At 45.0% G+C, this 17816-nt stretch overlaps 1 long non-coding RNA gene and 1 pseudogene across 2 annotated transcripts in view; one reads left to right on the top strand and one right to left on the bottom strand.

The window, feature by feature from the left end:
* The window catches only part of LOC120324032, a 51270-nt gene extending 38567 nt beyond the window's left edge, over window positions 1–12703 (bottom strand). Inside the window, exons 1-3 of one of the 2 annotated variants that reach the window (XR_005565025.1) lie at window positions 12477–12703; window positions 11187–11293; window positions 3202–3292 (exon numbers count right to left, since the gene is read on the bottom strand). This is a non-coding gene — a long non-coding RNA (uncharacterized LOC120324032). Of the gene's footprint in view, window positions 1–3201; window positions 3293–8853; window positions 9013–11186; window positions 11294–12476 lie in introns of those variants that run through there. The other variant, XR_005565026.1, reaches the window with a different exon arrangement.
* The window catches only part of LOC114002584, a 33216-nt pseudogene extending 19865 nt beyond the window's left edge, over window positions 1–13351 (top strand).
* Window positions 13352–17816: the final 4465 nt, after the last annotated feature.

Below are 17816 nucleotides of genomic sequence, written 5' to 3'. Positions count from 1 at the left end.
AGAGGGCTTTTGTAAATCCCAGTGGGAAATGCTTTCAGAGGCAAGTGAAGATCCAGAACATGTTCCACTACAGAATTCAGTAGGATAGGACTGGGGGTCAAAAATAACTAAAGCAAGAATTCCTACAAGCAGAACCAGAGAGGTCAGACCCTCAGGCATGACACTTGCTGCTGCCCTCATCAAAATCAATATAAACATACTGTGGAGAGTTGACTACATTCATGCAAGAGCTTGCAAGGATGCACTCACTGTGTTCTTGCTGTGCCATTTCTCAAGGCATCCCTTCATAGTATGGATGCTGGCTGTCTGACAGGTTAAGAATCTTACTGAAGAGATGGCAACTCTGGATGAAAATATTTCTAAACTCACTAAGGAGAAAAAGGCCTTGCAGGAAGCCCACCAGCAGACGCTGGATGACTTGCAAGTTGAGGAAGACAAAGTCAGCACGCTCACCAAAGCCAAGACCAAACTGGAGCAGCAAGTAGATGATGTAAGTAAAAGTTTTCAATTTCTGTATATAGATGCTCTAACATATTAGAAGAGACTAGAAATCTGTAATTGGGAGTATAAGCAACACCTAAAGTAATTGAGCCAGTTCTAATAATTTCAGCTAATTAACAGGGAATTGTAGAATGCAGTACATTTTTCATGTTCATCACTGGGCATTTCAGCATTGTAGACTTCTGTAACCTGATTTAAACCATTAGCTGGAGCAGGACACCTGTGACAGTTTGAAAGTTGCTACACAGTTATTTGTGTGTGCATATACGCCAGGAAGTTATGAATACTGGGAATTCGACCATATTTAGCGGTCTGTATGCTAGAGACTGCAGCCACTGGAAGATTTTAATTTCTGTTTTTTTTAAAAACTTTTATTTCTACTGTGCACAGCCAAGCTGTGGACAGCTCAATGACTGAAATCAAATGACCATGGCAGCTCTGATCTCACAATGAGAGTGTAGCACAGGTGGAGATAATCTGATTGTTTTCTCTATGCATCAATTTCCAACTTAGTTAGATTATTAAAACAAGAATAGTTACTTTCAAAGTAAAATTTATGTGTTTCAAAGTATATTATATGTGTTTTAGCTTGAAGCATCTCTGGAACAAGAGAAGAAACTGCGAATGGACCTTGAGAGAGCAAAGAGAAAACTGGAGGGTGATCTGAAAATGTTTCAGGATTCCGTCATGGATCTGGAAAATGACAAGCAACAGATGGATGACAGGCTAAAAAAGTATTGCACTGACCTCTTATGCTCTGAATTCTGAAATTCAGGTTTTATCTTAACTGTATTGCATTTGCCCTCTTGTTCTTTAACAGAAAGGATTTTGAAATTAGCCAGTTGCAAAGTAAAATTGAAGATGAACAGGCTCAAAGTTCTCAGCTGCAAAAGAAAATTAAGGAGCTTCAGGTAAAGTCTAAAGAGTTATTAATACTTCTAATAGCAAGAACAAGTTTCTTAGAATTAAATAATATTTATTCTTACACCATTCTACAAAAATATTTTCTCTCAAATGAATAACCATTAATATGGACTCTGCGTGCTGTTCCCATCTCAGGGCACTTTTACAGTGACTCTGGCCTCTAATCATACATAAATATGTAGGAAATGTTTTAGGTGAAGACTGTTATAGGCTTTAAAAATGACACTGAGAATGGCTTTTCTAAGGAAACAACAGAATGTGACATAATGTGTCATGATCAGGACAAAGATCACCTTCTAAACGCAGAGCCAGAAGACAGCTCTCTTCAGTGTTATTATGCCATGACTGCTCATCTCAAAGTTTCTTCCATCCTGTTTGCTGATGGAGAAGGGACACTGTTTTGTTCTGGCTTGCCCTTTGGAAAATTTTCAAGAAATTTGCATTGTTTTACATTTTCCAGTGACACCACCTCTATTTCTTCAGAAAAGTGCAATTCTAATTTCTTCACAAAACAATAAATCCATTCTGATCTGTAACATAAAATGAAGTATCAGATTTTACATTCACTGTTGTTCCAAAGCTGAATATTGCATGTCCTAGGACCCAATTCAGTGAAGTTTCTAATGGTGCTTTTCTTTCTACGCTTCCATAAATGGATGTGAATGTTTGCTCTTTATTCCTTAATAATAATTTCAAATCTGTTTATTCAGAAGTCCTCTTTTAACCAATTAACTCTCTCAGGCCCGTAATGAGGAACTGGAGGAGGAAATCGAGGCCGAGCGAACCTCTCGCGCTAAAGCAGAGAAGCATCGGGCTGACCTGTCCAGGGAGCTGGAGGAGATCAGCGAGCGCCTGGAAGAAGCAGGAGGGGCGACGGCAGCTCAGGTGGAGATGAACAAGAAGCGGGAGGCAGAATTCCAGAAGATGCGCCGGGACCTCGAAGAGGCCACGCTGCAGCACGAAGCCACGGCTGCCGCCCTGCGCAAGAAGCACGCGGACAGCACAGCTGAGCTGGGGGAGCAGATCGACAACCTGCAGCGCGTCAAGCAGAAGCTGGAGAAGGAGAAGAGCGAGCTCAAGATGGAGATTGATGACTTGGCCAGTAACATGGAGTCTGTCTCCAAAGCCAAGGTTGCTGCACAGGAAGAAATGTTTCTCATCATTACCATTGTTGTTCCGAACAACTGGATGAGCTGAAGGAGATGCTTTCTGTCTCTTCACAGAGCAATCTGGAAAAGATGTGCCGAGCTCTCGAAGACCAGTTCAGTGAAGTCAGAACAAAAGATGACGAACATGTGCGACTAATTAATGATCTGAACACACAGAAAACACGCCTACAGACTGAGAATGGTATGTCCCCTGATGAGATGTAATACTCCCGTGTCAGGTACTTAAATATGCTGCCTGAATACCTGTGTATTTTGTAACATGTTCATTACTCAGTGATCTGAACAAAACTCACAATGTAGAATTTCCTCCTGGTGGCAGTCATACAAATGCCACCCAAGGAAACATAAAACCAAACCAAAAGAAGAACTGTCAATCAAAATGAATGTGTGAGTTTGTGATCAGTTTATCTTCTTTCCTCTGATGCCAGCACAGCATTTCTCTTTGACAGATTCTCCTATCGGTGGGAATGATATTGCTTCTAACCCTTCAATTTACCACATTATATCTTGTAATCACTTTCCACATGGCTAGCTGCTCTCATTCATTTGTTTTATGTCTCATATCTCTGTCTAAAAAAATCAACTTTTTCTCGTTAGGTGAACTTACTCGGCAACTGGAGGAGAAGGAGTCCTTGATTTCTCAGTTGACTCGAGGCAAACATGCTTTCACTCAGCAGATTGAAGAGCTGAAGAGGCAACTAGAGGAAGAAAATAAGGTGACTTGCTTTCATTTGGACTGACAACTTGTAAAATAAATAAATGCACTAAAAAAACCAAATTAGATTTCTCCTCAGAGAAAGGTGGTGACATCAGAACAGTGAAAATTTTGAACTGTGCCTTGTGGTATAATATAGAGAAGAGACATCAGAAATCAAATAAGGAAGAAAGTTTAAGTCCTTCTCATCAAGACTTCTGAAGTTCAAAAACATGAGAGAAGTGAATAAAATCAGCTCTGTGTGTCTGCCTTACTGCTACTGGAAATCCTTGAGGCAAAGCAAACAGCAGCAGCCAAAAAAAGGAAATAGAGCAGGAGTGCTTGCACCTTGTCTGTTGCTGGATTTATTCTATCTTTTCCTGAAGCATTTGGTGCAGATGTGTTTGAGAGGTGGTGTCCCAGAAAAAGATGGACAAGCATCTGACCTTGTTTAATAGCATCAAGTTTGAAACACAGAGTCCCTAATGCTATTCATGTTGTTCCTTCTGTTGCTCTAGCAACTGTAGCAGGGAGATATGAAGCGAAACTTTGATCAAAGTGCAGTAAAAAAAAATCCAGTCACACATTGTTAGCGTTTTGACAATTTGTATCATTTTAACTATCAAGGCCAAGAACGCCCTGGCCCACGCCCTGCAGTCCGCTCGCCACGACTGTGACTTGCTCCGGGAACAATATGAGGAGGAGCAGGAAGCCAAGGGGGAGCTGCAGCGCGCCCTGTCCAAGGCCAACAGCGAAGTGGCCCAGTGGAGAACCAAATACGAGACGGACGCGATTCAGCGCACGGAGGAGCTCGAGGAGGCCAAGTACGTGGGGAGTGGGATGGCCTGGAACAAGTAGAAAGATATTTAAGTATAAATGAGTATAACTGAAGGAAACCAGAATACACCTGTAGTGGGAATACGTAGAGCAGTGTGCTTTGTAATGTATTAGGAGTGAAAAGCGAAGTGAGTAGACATTTAAGGGAGGAGTAGAGGTCGAGGCTCAAGAGTGTCTACATAAGAGAATTCCAGTGCATTAACTATTGAACTAACCATAGTAGTTGAAAAATCACATTCTTTACACTGCCAATATCGAAAGTGTATTTCTGGTCCCTCTCCACATTGGTACAGTATGTACTTGGGTACGTATTCTCCCTTCCCATGCACCACTCCAGAGTGCTGTGTCATCCCAGGCTCTTAGCACCACAGCGTTCTATGTTGCTCTCCCATTCCCAATGCCTTTCATGTCCGTTTTCTGAGGTCAGAATTTTCCTTTTCTCAGTGGTGATTTTCTCGTTCTGCAGGAAGATGCTGGCCCAGCGCCTGCAGAACTCAGAGGAACAGATTGAGGCTGTCAATGCAAAGTGTGCTTCACTGGAGAAGACAAAGCAGAGGCTGCAGGGGGAAGTGGATGACCTGACGATTGACCTGGAGAGGTCAAATGCAGTCTGTGCAGCATTTGATAAAAAGCAGAAGAATTTTGACAAGGTTCATTCAAAAGACCATGCCAGATCTGAACATCATTAGATATTTGATAGGCCAGGACAAATTCTGAAATTATCAAAGTTCTACACTAACAGTAAGATAAATTGCATCTTACCCAAAGCAAAGTTATGGTAAGGACCACATAATATGACATATGGTAAAGATAAAGTCACTGTGTAAGTAAACCCAGATGACCGCAACAAATGATGAAGTAGCCTTCTGATAGTTTTTGAAAGCATGAAATCTTTGCAAGGGAGACTGGCAGGATCCATATGTAGTCTTTGGTCAAGCAGACTGAGCAAGTACTCACATGTCAGCTATCAAGCCCTGACTTTTGCCTGGTGCTAGTCTGCCAGCCTTGTATTTGGGTGAGGCAGAGCTTCAGAGTCATGTAATGTTCCAGCCTGCATTGCCTTTACTAATATTTAAAAGAATCTACACTGTTGGACCAAGTTACGGATGTTGCATACCCCTGTGCCTTGGTCTAGCCTTGTGTGAGTGAATTAAGTCACTGTACTAAAAAGGATGCCTTACAGAGCCGTGGTATCAAATTCAGGAGAGAACCAGTAGACTCCAGCCTTTCTTGTTGGAGTCTTCTCCTGAGTCCAGGACCACTGGCTCCTGCAGTAATACAAAGGCTCACACATCCTTATTCAGACCAACCACAGCGTCCAGTCTGGTGTCCCATCAAACTCCTGCCTGAGAGTCTGGGGCATGCACTAGTGCTGGATGAAGAGGCACATTTAAGTAGATTCCACCAAAACAGCCAGAGTATGTATCACAGCGAGTTGATTGTCACAGGCAGAGAACAGTGCAAAGCCAAAGACTGCAAGATAGGTCATGCCTCTTGAGTTCTTGTAAAGGTGCAGAGACAGGAGTGTTGCAGAACAGGTCATTCTTATGCTTCTGTTACTCCAGGTCATGGCTGAATGGAAGCAGAAGTACCAGGAGAGTCAGGCTGAGCTGGAAGCTGCCCAGAAGGAGTCTCGCTCTCTCAGCACTGAGATCTTCCGGATGAAGAATGCCTATGAAGAAATGCTTGACCAGGCTGAGACTGTCAGACGAGAGAACAAGAACCTCCAGCGTAAGTTCAGCTATCTGTCACCAGGAATTCACCATGAGCCCTAAGATGCTTCCACATCTCTGGACTACCAGAACTCTGCCTCTTCCCAAGGTTTTGTTCCTTATAATTTTCCATAAAGGTAGCAAATTTCTTTCTTGTTCAGCTGATCATAAAGTCACCTGCAAACACATGCCTACAGCTCATTACAGCATCCTACTTCCTCCTCCTTCACACCGTCATGATCCCATGCATGGATAGGGACCAAATTAACTGAATAGACAGAAATTATGATGATTCTAAGTTTTTTCAGATTACTTCAGTCAGTCACTGCCACTAGAAAAAATCTGGAGGGCTGTTATCTGTCTCCTGATTATTGGAGGTTTATGCAGCTGTGGCACAAGGGATTGGCATTTAATAAGCAAACTATCTATACAAAGGAAATACAACTCAGATCCTTTTTGTGAGCTGAATGGTCACTGGGGACTGTCTTTGGAGATGTAATTTCACTACCCAGAGGAAGTTGACATTATTTTCTGAGCTCATTCCAGTTGGTCCCTCTCATTTTCAAATTGCACACTGAACTGTGTTCAAATTGCACACTGAGCAGGTTATCAGAAATAAAGATTGCACATGAGAGAAGTGTGCAATTAGCTCGGTTGGTTAAAACTTGGAGCTAATAATTCTAAGGTCACAGGTTCAATACCCTACCCATTCACTGAAGAGTTGGACTCGATCCTTGTGGGTCCCTTCCAACTCAGAATATTCTATGATTTCATGATTCTGTGATTTCTCCTCACTGCTTCATCCCATTACATCAGTTCTGTTCCATCACTCTCGTTGCCAAAGAACAATTGCAGGTGCCACTGATAACATTATCTAAGATGAGAAGAGTATGTGTTTTCTGGTTGCAGAGGAAATTTCTGATCTGACTGAACAGATTGCTGAGTGTGGAAAAGCAAATCATGGGCTGGAGAAAGCAAAGAAGCAAATTGAGCAAGAAAAGTGTGACCTACAAGCAGCATTAGAAGAAGCGGAGGTAAGTGTCCTCAATAAGGTGCTTGCTTTCAAAGAAATCAAGAATGGGGAAAATTTAAATATATATTTTATATTCCTGATATCCTTAAACTGTCCAAAAGGTGCAGCAAGAAAGCACAGACAGACCAAATAGCTCAGGATCCGCTTCTCTTCCATATTAATGTGGCATTCCTTGCTGTACTACCATGTACAAAAAAACCTCAGTCCCAGTCTAAAATTGAGTTCATTTTGCATCATGTTTGAATTTGCTCCCATAGAAAGCTGAAGAAAAGTAATTTGTACTTCAAAACACTGATAATTTTTGTTTTCTAGTCAAATTAATCAAGGATGTATTCCAAGAAGGTCTAACCAATACTCGAGTTTTCTCAATGTCACCCCCTGCTCAAAGCAAGCTGAATGCTGAAGAAAATTAAGACAATATTTCTTGAGTTCCTCCACTTCGAATGAGTGGGAGTCAGTAACATGTTTAAAGAGGAGTCAGTTCACAGGACGTGCGTTCTGATGAACATGAAGAGGTTGCTGGGGATCAGCTGAATCTTGGAGTACACTAGTACACTGTCATGCTTTGCTGGCACAGGCTGTATGCCAGGTCCCACAATTCCATGATTTCTGTCTTCCTTACTGTCTTTGGCTATCCCTCAGTTCTCCATTGCTTCAAATCTTACTTTTTTTTTGCCATTCCAGGTCACATTGTAGCTCCTTCAGTTCCCTCTTGTCTGGGTTCTGCCTTCTATTCCCTATCTGCCCTGCCTGTCTCTTGGAAAACGTTTTATACTTCTGCATGACCACATCTGATTCTCCACAAAATGTCTTTGAGAGCACTTAATGAGCTGTCCATGATATACCTACGGCATACCTCAAAAACAGAATTAACTTAAGTTGGACAGGATCTCTGGAGGTCTTTAGTCCAACTTCCTGGTCAAAACATGGCCAACTTTGAACTTATATTAGGTTGCTCAAAGCCTTGTGTAATTGATCTTTATAATTTTTAAGGATGAATATGTCATACTATTGCTGGACAGCCTTCTCCAGTGCAACACCATTCTCATGGGAAAACACTTTTATCCTCATATGCAGTCAGGATTTCCCTTGTACCAACTGTTGACTGTTGCCTTTTGTCATTTTGCTGTCCACCACTAAGAAGAGCCTCACTTTATTTTCTCTGTAACTTCCCTTAGGTAGAAAAAGAAGTATAAAACAACTGGTACATCTCTAGATCTCACTAGATGGGCGGGCAGTAGGAGAAAGAGGTATTGGTCATGAAATCCATCTGCTCTAATTTATGCATCTAAATGTCATCAATCTAATCCCGAATTAGTCACCATAGGCTGATTCTAGAAGCAAAAAGGAGAAACAGGCATCTCTGGAGAGTTTCTTCTTAAAAGGGATGCCAGGGCTACATCAACTGTTTCATTCTCTGGATGTCTTATTTCTGTCCACTGGTTGTAAAGAGCCAGCTTCAGGCTTTTAACTCCTTTTAGCTGAAGCTAGATGACACCAGTACCAGAGGGAAAAGGCTGTGTGGAAGGGGAACATGCCCACACAGTCACTGGAATGGGACTAAGGGTAGAGTCCCTAAGCAGAATTCATCATGGAGGTGCAAGAGAAGGCAAGCTGCTTCTGAGCAGGAGGCTTGGCTGTCCTATTTTATGTTTTCATATGATTTGTTATCTCTGCAGTGTCAAAATAGCCCTCAGTGCCCAGACCTTGTGGTATTGGAGGCATTTCCCTAAGGAGTATTATTCCTAAATTACCATTTAATATCCAGATGAGGTACAGTGACTCTTGAGTTTGTGATAGCAGTTTTTTCAGTACTTGGCCTTTTCTAAAGGTCCACAGTAAGGCAAATACACCTGCCCTGCTGGCTGCAAAGAGTCACATTTCTGCAAGGGCATTTCCCACCAATGGACACTGCAGAGACAAATGATAATATTTCAACCCTGACAGGGCTCTTTAGAGCACGAAGAGGGAAAAATCTTACGTGTTCAGCTGGAGCTGAACCAGGTGAAGTCAGATATTGATAGAAGGACTGCAGAGAAAGATGAGGAAATTCAACAGCTGAAGAGGAATCACCAGAGGGTATTAGAGTCTATGCAGACCACGCTGGATGCTGAGATCAGAAGCAGAAATGATGCTTTGAGGCTGAAAAAGAAGATGGAGGGAGATCTGAATGACATGGAAATACAGCTGAGGCATGCCAACTGTCAGGTAGCAGAGACACAGAAACACCTTAAAGCCGTGCAAGGGCAACTCAAGGTAGGAACCACAAGGCTTCTGTCCCACAGGTCTTTGCCATTCACTCTGCTTGCCTCTGAGTCTCTCATGGTGCTTTCCCCTCCTAAGGATTCCCAGCTCCATTTAGATGATGCTTTGAGAGAGAATGATGACCTGAAAGAGCAGCTTGCCATGGTGGAGCGTAGGAACAATCTGATGACAACAGAAATGGAGGAGATGAGAGCTGCTATGGAGCAGACCGAGCGAGCCCGGAAGGTTTCTGAGCAGGAGCTGACAGATGCCAGCGAGCGAGTGCAGCTGCTCCACTCACAGGTATTTGGCATCTCCTAGTAAAGGAGATTACCATAGGCATATGGGAGTGGCACAAATGGGGTGGGAATGACCTGTCTTCTGACTGTCCCAACAGAACACAAGCCTCCTCAACACCAAGAAAAGACTGGAAGTGGACATTACTCATTTACAGAATGAAGTCGAAGACAGCATTCAGGAAGCCAGAAATGCAGAGGAGAAAGCAAAGAAAGCGATCACAGATGTGAGTCCTCTTGCTTGCCTCCCTTCCATTTTATACTACCATAGTCACTTTTACACTTTAGAAAGGTATGAATCACGTGGAGGAGAACCAATTCTTCAACAGAAAGTATCTGTGACACACAATTCCTCCCACATGGACCTCACACAGCCCTGCCCCACTGCTTGCCACAGAACACCCCTTCAGAAATGGTCCTCATGTCCTGCTAGCAGTCTGTATTGAAGAGGCATCTCCTCTCCCCTTTCCCAAACCCATTCACTTTTGCTTCCAGAATAAATGTAATAGACAGGATAGAACAGATGGTGGCAAAATTGCAATAGGAAAAGAGTTATTTGGACCGAGGCCTGTTTAGACACAGTACAGAAAATCAGAAATTAAGACAAAAATCATACACACTTCTATACAAATGCTAGACATGTAAGAAATAAAAAGAGAGAATATAAATGTTTCATTTAAATAAGACTACAGTTTCACAGCATCAGAACTACCAACGTTTAGGACCATCTAGGACAGGTATATGGAAATGAAACAGAAAATACTGACACTATTGCATCAAGTCCTGGTGCACCAGTGTCTAGTCCTGCAGTGCTGCATGTCCCCCTGACCTCTCTGCTCTGCCACACTGGGAACAGCTACCCATCCTGGGTCCTGAGGATCTCAGCAGGCACAAGCTTTTCAGTGCAGTTTGAGGTACTCAGGGTCATTTCATTGGCAAAAACTGCTTAGTAGTCTGCCTCTGGCAAATTTAGGCACCAAATAGCCAGACACTCATAATCACTTGGGAGCCCAGAGACACAGAGTGCTAGCTGGTGATATTTCACAATATCCCTAATTTTCAATGACTTAAAAAATAAAACTTTGGTACCAAGCCATTTGCATGCCTTAATTAATTTTTTCTTTATGTCAACCCTGCCTGTTCTCCAAGGTGAAGCAGTTTTAGACTTTGAGGAACAATGATCCTCTTTGTATGACAGATCCTTAGCACAGCTGTGGGCCCTGACTGAGAACTTGCAGGGCCACACACCAGTGAGAAGCTGGGTCTTGCTCCCAGGGACACAGAACTGCCAGGATGGGGAGGCGTATTTGTAACACAACTGTGCCCTACAACCAGGCGGCCATGATGGCAGAAGAGCTGAAGAAGGAGCAGGACACCAGTGCCCACCTGGAGAGGATGAAGAGGAATCTGGAACAGACAGTGAAGGACCTGCAGCACCGTCTGGAAGAGGCCGAGCAGTTGGCTCTGAAGGGTGGAAAGAAGCAACTCCAGAAACTAGAAGCAAGGGTATGGTGAAGACTTGGGTAGCCTGAGGTGAAGTTTCTGACTGGGCTTTTGATTGCCGGAACCTCTTGTGTGGGTGGCAACAGGGACAGCCCCAGATATTCCCAGCAGGTTTGATGAGAGCTACGCCGACTAGAAAAACATTGCACTGTGGGCAAGGAACTTGAGAATGACCTCATAAACACTGAGTGGGCAAAAATGGGGGCAGATAAACATAACGTGGACACAGACAGTAACTTTTGTCTAGGGAAAAATAATTTAAAGCATACTTACTTGGGGATGAACTTGGAACTGAAAAATACAGCCCAGACAGGAAGGAGATCGCAGTCTCATCCAAGACAGGTCTCAGAAACTGTTCAATGTGCAGTAGAACCAAAGACCTAAAAGAGAAAATAATTTGGGCTTCATTAGGAAAGGCGCTGAGAATAAGACAGAGAGCATCCTTGCCACTATATTAAATATACCATGTGTAGTTTTGTTCTCTGCAGCTCAAGAAGGATCTGGGGGTGAAGCCTTATGAGTATTGACAAACAAGACTAGGACTCTGCTATTTGAAGAGACCAAGACATCTTCACCTGGAGATTAGTTTAAAATAAATAAAAGGAAGTACTTTACAGAGTAGGCAGTGAAATTCTGGAATGTGCTGCCATGAGAGGCTATAGAGGCAGATGGTAAAAGGCTCAAAAAGGGAGTAGAAATCAGCAGGTTTATAGACATACTTAAGGGAACAGGCTGCCACACTTTACACTTCTAATCTAACGGCTACGGAAACTGGACAAGTGTGAAGGGAGTAGACAGCAGCCAGGTTCCCATGCTGTCCCTAAATAGTATATGCTGCTGCCACTCTCAGAAGCAGAGCATTAGGCTAGGTGGACTACTTGCCTGACCCACTTATTGTGCTCTTCAGCTGTTTCTGTTTCAAAATACAGCACAACTGATTGGGAATTTGGCGCTCTTGGCTTTGAAAGGAAACATCCACACAGAAATAAAAACACTGGAATTCAGGTTTTTCTCATACACATTGCAGAAGAGGGATGGAGCATTGGGAGGTTGTTAAGGACTATTCATGAGGATGAGCTGGAGTCAAAGATAACAAATGAAACAGATTTTCACCATTTACCTGGTGAATATTGATAGATCCTCCCTTCTCTGTTTCAATTTCCTCTTCTCTGACAGATTTAAGCCTAATTCTGATTATAAATGCTCTAAGTATGCACAATTTACCTTTCTATATCCTTTTATAAATAACTATGGATTCATACACTATGTCACAACTAACATAGCATGGTGAGCATTTTTTAGCTAGTCTAGACCCAAGAAGCAACTACGGGAATCTGCCCTGCTCTGTCTGCCACTTTCTCTGCAGCCTTTATCTGCAAAACTCTGGTCCCCAGGATCCTGCAGCAGGATCAGCAGCCATTCTTGGCAGCTTGCTATCTTCACCATAATTCTGTGTTTCAGATTAATGAGTTAGAAAATGAGCTTCATGCTGAGCAGAAACGAGGAATAGAGTCTCTGAAAGGAGCTCGCAAGTACGAACGAAGGCTGAAGGAGCTCACTTACCAGGTATTGCAAATCCTCTGCCCTCTTATGTGGATGACCTCGGTCCGTGTTCCAAAGCTGACATGATTTTCACTTCCTACAGTCTGAAGAGGATAAGAAAAATATTCTCCGGCTCCAGGACCTGGTGGACAAGCTGCAGTTAAAAGTGAAAGCATACAAGAAACAGGCTGAGGAAGCTGTGAGTGCAGGTCTTTTTTCAGTGGGCTTGGGTACAGATTTCCAAAAGGTCTGGGCTCTCTAGCTCATTAAAATATTTGAATACTCAGTTTGACAGGGCAACAATGGCCACTGCCTTTGAATATCCTTTATTTTATAAAGACAGCTCAGAACAGAGTGGGCGTAGCTATAATTATCTTGGAACTCTTGCACCTTTGGAGCCACACAAGCCAATTTTCCCAGCTGGAACTGAGCAGGACTAATTGCTCTGCCCTCCAAGGGGTACTACATAGAAATGCACAGGGTACTGGCCATGCAGGTATGTACCTGTGAGGCTAAACCAGGTGACATTTCTGTGGCACGGCCACGGGTGTTAATGGTAACAGGGCAATGTCATTTTTGTCTGTGTCACTGACAGTGCTGTCTGACTTCCAGGAAGAACAGGCAAACGTTAATCTCTCGCGATGCCGCAAGGCCCAGCACGAGCTGGAAGAGGCCGAAGAACGAGCTGATATTGCCGAATGTCAGGTTAACAAGTTACGAGCCAAAAGTCGTGACATTGAAGGCCAGGTGAGTTGTAGAGATGCAGAAAGGGACCATTCCTATGCAGCCAGTGTCACAAAGGCCTCTGCCCAAACACCTTGAATACAGCCATAGCTGTATTCCTCCCACTCTTTCTCTGAGTGACCTCAAGGCCAAAAACTGGCACTTATTCAAAACCAGTGTGTTTTGAAAGTCCTTTTGGTGACTCCCAAGAGTCAGACCAAATATGATCACCTCTAAGAATCCAGGTCTTCCAGCAGAATTGGGAGATAATAGCTCTTCATCAGGAAAATGGTAGTACATTTGCAATAGCCACAAACCTGAAACAAGTCCACAAATAATTCAGTTGCTCCAATATCCTCTACATTATCTTCCTTTTTTTATATTTAGAAATCAGAGAAATGAGGTCCATGACCAGAGCTGTGGCAGGCTCCCTCCCGATATGGACTTCTGTGTATCCAGCAGATACCCATTACTTTCTTCAAGTAACTCACTACTTTCTTCAAGTAACCAGGTGTGTGTGTAACTAATACATTTAGCCAACCCTAAGTAGAAGTTGTGCGAAATAAAAATAAACCCGAGTAATGCTCAGGTGACTGTAAGGAGTATTGATTCACTACAAGATGGACAGTGAGAGTTTGTGACTGGATGCAGCAGGATTGCCAGTGGTTCACTAGGGCAATGGGAGCCCATTCCTGGTTTTTTTCCTCAGTTTTGACTCTCCTGGTTGAGGGAAGCTAACGGTGAATTAGGGAAAACACAGAGAAGATCTCTGTCAGGCTGTAACCAGGGTCTTGAGCTGCTCTGTCCTGCTGCCTCCGCAGCAGTCCCTGGCATAACCCTGCGGGGACTGGGACAGCGGCTCCTCCGGGCAGCGCGTATTTGCGGATCTGGCAGGAGCGGAGGGGGTGAGTGGGGATCAGCGCCCGACACCGCGCGCGCGTGTGTGTGTGTGTGTGTGTGTGCCTGTTCGTGTGTCTCTGTATGTCTGTGTGTGTCTGTCTGTGTGTCTTATGCGTGTGTGTACGCGCTGTGGGCCGTGGTGTGTTTGAGGAAGGGAGGGAAGTGGAGAGCACCCGCTCCATGCAGGGGCGGGAGAAGGGGGAACGGAGCGGATCTCCTCCATACAGTGCGAGTCAGGCGATTTGCTCGACACGCAGAGGAGGGGAGGGCTTTGCTCCTGGTGGGATGGAGGTGGCTTTGCCGTAAGCGCGGCTCGGCCCGGCCGAGCCCCCCACGAGCCGCCCCGGGGGCTGACGGGACGCGGCGGGAGCCCCGCCAGGACCAACCGCTCTGCCCGAGCGCGGCGACGGGGGCGCTGCGGCACCGCCGGCCCGAGGCCGTGAGGGAGGAGTGTGCGGAGTGAAGGGTGTGTGCGGAGCGTGGGGTGAGGGTTGTGCGGCGTAAGGGGTGTGCTGGGTGCGTGCGGGATGAGGGGGGTGTGGGCCCGCCCGGGTCGCACCCGGCGGCTCCGCCCGAAGCGGGGTCAGACTCGAGCCTCCGCCCGCCCCCGGAGCCGCCGGGAGGCCCCGGCGCTGCCGCCCCATCGGCGGAGCCGCCCCGGGAGCAGAGCGAGGGAGGGAGGGAGGGGATGGTCTGGCTGCAGTGCCCAGCACAGGCCTTTGCTGAGCTGCTCCTCCTTGTCCGGGAGAGGACACAGTGTTCGAAGCACACCGACAGCTCCAGGGGCTCATTGTGAAGTGTCCTGAAACGCTCCTGAACTGTGACAGGTGATCCCACAGACTGCTCCTTCCTGCTGCTGCCCAGCATGCCAAGGCACAGCCAGTGCTGGCTCCAGGGCCGTGGTCATGCCGGGCTGTGCCGGGTGGCTGTGCTCAGCTGGGTGGCCCAAGTGACAGCTAGTGGCTCTGGCTGCTCTCGGTCCCATTTCTGTCTCCGGGCACCAGTACCGTCACCCCACACCCACTGGTCACCCCAGCCAAGGCTCCTGTCTTCTCCCACTCACATTCAGCACTCAGTGGCCCTTCCTTCTGTGTCATTCTTTTCTCCTAGTGTATTGATCTGCATCAGTTTTTCCCCTACACTGTGTTCCATTTGAGTTTCTGTCATCCTCCTGTGTTTTATACCCTGTCATCACTGCTGGCTGTAGTCCATGTGCATCCTGAGTGGCCATTCATCCTGTTCGCATTCAGAGTCCTTTGTGCTGGTCGAGGCTCTCCAGTGTGTTGTTTGCTGCGCCCCATCAGATAGTGGTCTGCCATCTCTGCCTGTCAAGCTAACAAAAATCATCCCATTGTTTCATTTCCCAGCTGTGTGGCTACCTGCCATCACTGGCTCTGGCTTACATGTTCTCCAGCATGGCATTGTGTGCTGTCAGAGATGGATGTGGACAGCCAGATCACAAACACAGCAGTCTGTGATTTGAACAGTCGTTTTGTCCAGCCCCCCAAACTGCATGTCCTGCCCACACTCTCACAGGACGCGATGCAGTTTTCATTGCGCAGCTGTGCACATTGGGACCACGTCTGCCCCAGCCAACAAACAGTGCTGTGATAAGCAAAATGCTAGCTGACAAATCAGTAGATTAGCAGGGTTTATCCTTTTGTTAAGTACAGACCTGTTCTCAATAATCTTATTTGTACATAAAGCAAGAAAAAATGGAAAGAATGAGAAACAGCTCTTGCATGGGAGTTTTGTTCTGTGGGAGTGTTCTTGGGGCTATTTTTTGATCCATTATGATGATGGCTGAAAACATATTTATAAAGCTGAAAGAAAAGCCTTTGTCTGAAAATTTCTTTGCACTCCCAGAAGCTTCTAGATGTGCTTTGTAGTTGTCATGAGATCTACAGAGCCCTCTGAGTCCTTTGCTTGTCCCAGTATATCAGGAAGGGGGAGGCAGTGGGGTGACCAGATGCATGATCATGGCCCAGGAGCCAGCACTGGCTGTGCCTTGGCACACTGGGCAGCAGCAGGAAGGAGCAGTCTGTGGGATCACCTGTCTCGCTGTAGGAGTGTTTCAGTATAGAAGCCTGTTAGCTTCATTGGCTTCCTTCTGTGACCACAGACCATGCCACCTTCAAAATGACAGCACACACTCGTGTCATCTGTTCTTCAGAAACTGCTCCCTGTTCAGCCATGTATCTCCACACAGAGAGAATGAGAAGGCAGGAGAGAGGTGTGGAGCCTCCAGAGCCTGGCAAGGGCCTGAACAGAGGTCTGTGCTCAGCAGTTCCAGTAGCAACTCTAGACTGTTCCCAGCTCAGTGGTTTTTGTATTTCTATATCTCTCTGCTTAGTTCTTTGCACTCACTTTATAGGATATGCAGGTGTGTTTTAACATTCTGAAGAGAAGTAGGCAATTCTGGAAAATAGAAGGGGACAAAAAAAGAGTCTGCCTCAAAAAAAACATGGAAAGCTGGAAGGAAATTGAAATAGGATAACTGGTGGGTTTTCAAAATAAACTTTATTTATTTCTTTAAGAACAAGAAATGTACCATTTTTCATTTAGTTGAACCAGAGGTAACATGAGATATAAATTATCTCTTCTTGTAGGAAATAAAAAACTCTTTATTTTAGAACAGTAACAAATTAGTTGATTACAAGAGCTGGAGCTGTGTCCTACCTCAATGTATACGAAGGATAATTCTTGCTAGTATGCCTATCTGCAAAGTCAAAAGAAGGATTAAAATGCTGATTTAAAACCACACAGAGCTCATCCCCTCTAGGAATGGTGCCTGCTCCTCCTTTGAGGTCCTAGGGGAACAGATAGAAGTGGGATTCATTCCAGTGGCCTACCAGCTTCTCTTTCAAGCCTGCAGGACCTTTTGCTAGGAAAAGGGTAATTTGTGCTGAGTTACAGCCCCTTTGCTTATATCTGTGACTGACGTCAGAACTTCCTGCAGAAAATTAAGATTTCTCAGGTATGAAACAGGGCTACCATGTACCACCATTGCTCCATATTTGTATTAGTATCACATTCAGCATGAGAGGAATGAGGGTTTAACTCTTTAATGACATGATAAATTTGGTCTAATTCACCTCATATATTTGTTTTTATTCTCTGAAAAATAAAATCGCTTTATTTTTTCAACCTGGAACAAAACAACTCCATGCGTCAGTTCAAACTGGGGATTGATTGTAGGGTGCAGCCCTACAGGAAAGGCCTTGGGATTCTTGTGGAAAACAAGTTGGACCTGTGTCAGCAGTGCTTCCCTGCAGCAACAACAGTCATGGGATTGCATTAACAAGTGGTCAGCAAATGGAGGATGTGGTTATTCCCCTCTGCCTGGTACTGGTGAGGCTGCATCTGCAGTATTCTGTGCAGTTTTTAGAAAACTCCCCCATTACATGTGATATGTTGACACACTGGAGAGGCTCCAACAACAGCCCCAGTATTGGTGAGCAGGAGCATGTGCCATGTGAGGAGATGTGATGGGGGTTAGGTTTGTTTGGCCTGCAGAAGGGAGGGCTGGGGGATCTCATTGCAGAGACACTACTGAAAAGGGAGGTGAGAATTCCGATGCATCCAAGCTTCTCCTGCAGGTGAAAGAATGAGAGGCAATGGTCTCATGCTGCAAACCAGGGAAATTCTTTTTCAACAAAAGGAGCACATTATTTACCAGGAGAGTGCTGCAGCCTTGGGAGAGGCTGCCCAGAGAAGTTGTAAAATCTCCATCGTTGG

The sequence above is a fragment of the Pipra filicauda genome, unplaced genomic scaffold (genome assembly GCF_003945595.2).
Source record: "Pipra filicauda isolate LSUMZ 115617 unplaced genomic scaffold, ASM394559v2 scaffold401_size638136_pilon, whole genome shotgun sequence".
NCBI lineage: Eukaryota > Metazoa > Chordata > Aves > Passeriformes > Pipridae > Pipra > Pipra filicauda.
Note: the sequence above shows the minus strand (reverse complement) of the source record. Positions and strands in the feature narration are given on the sequence as shown.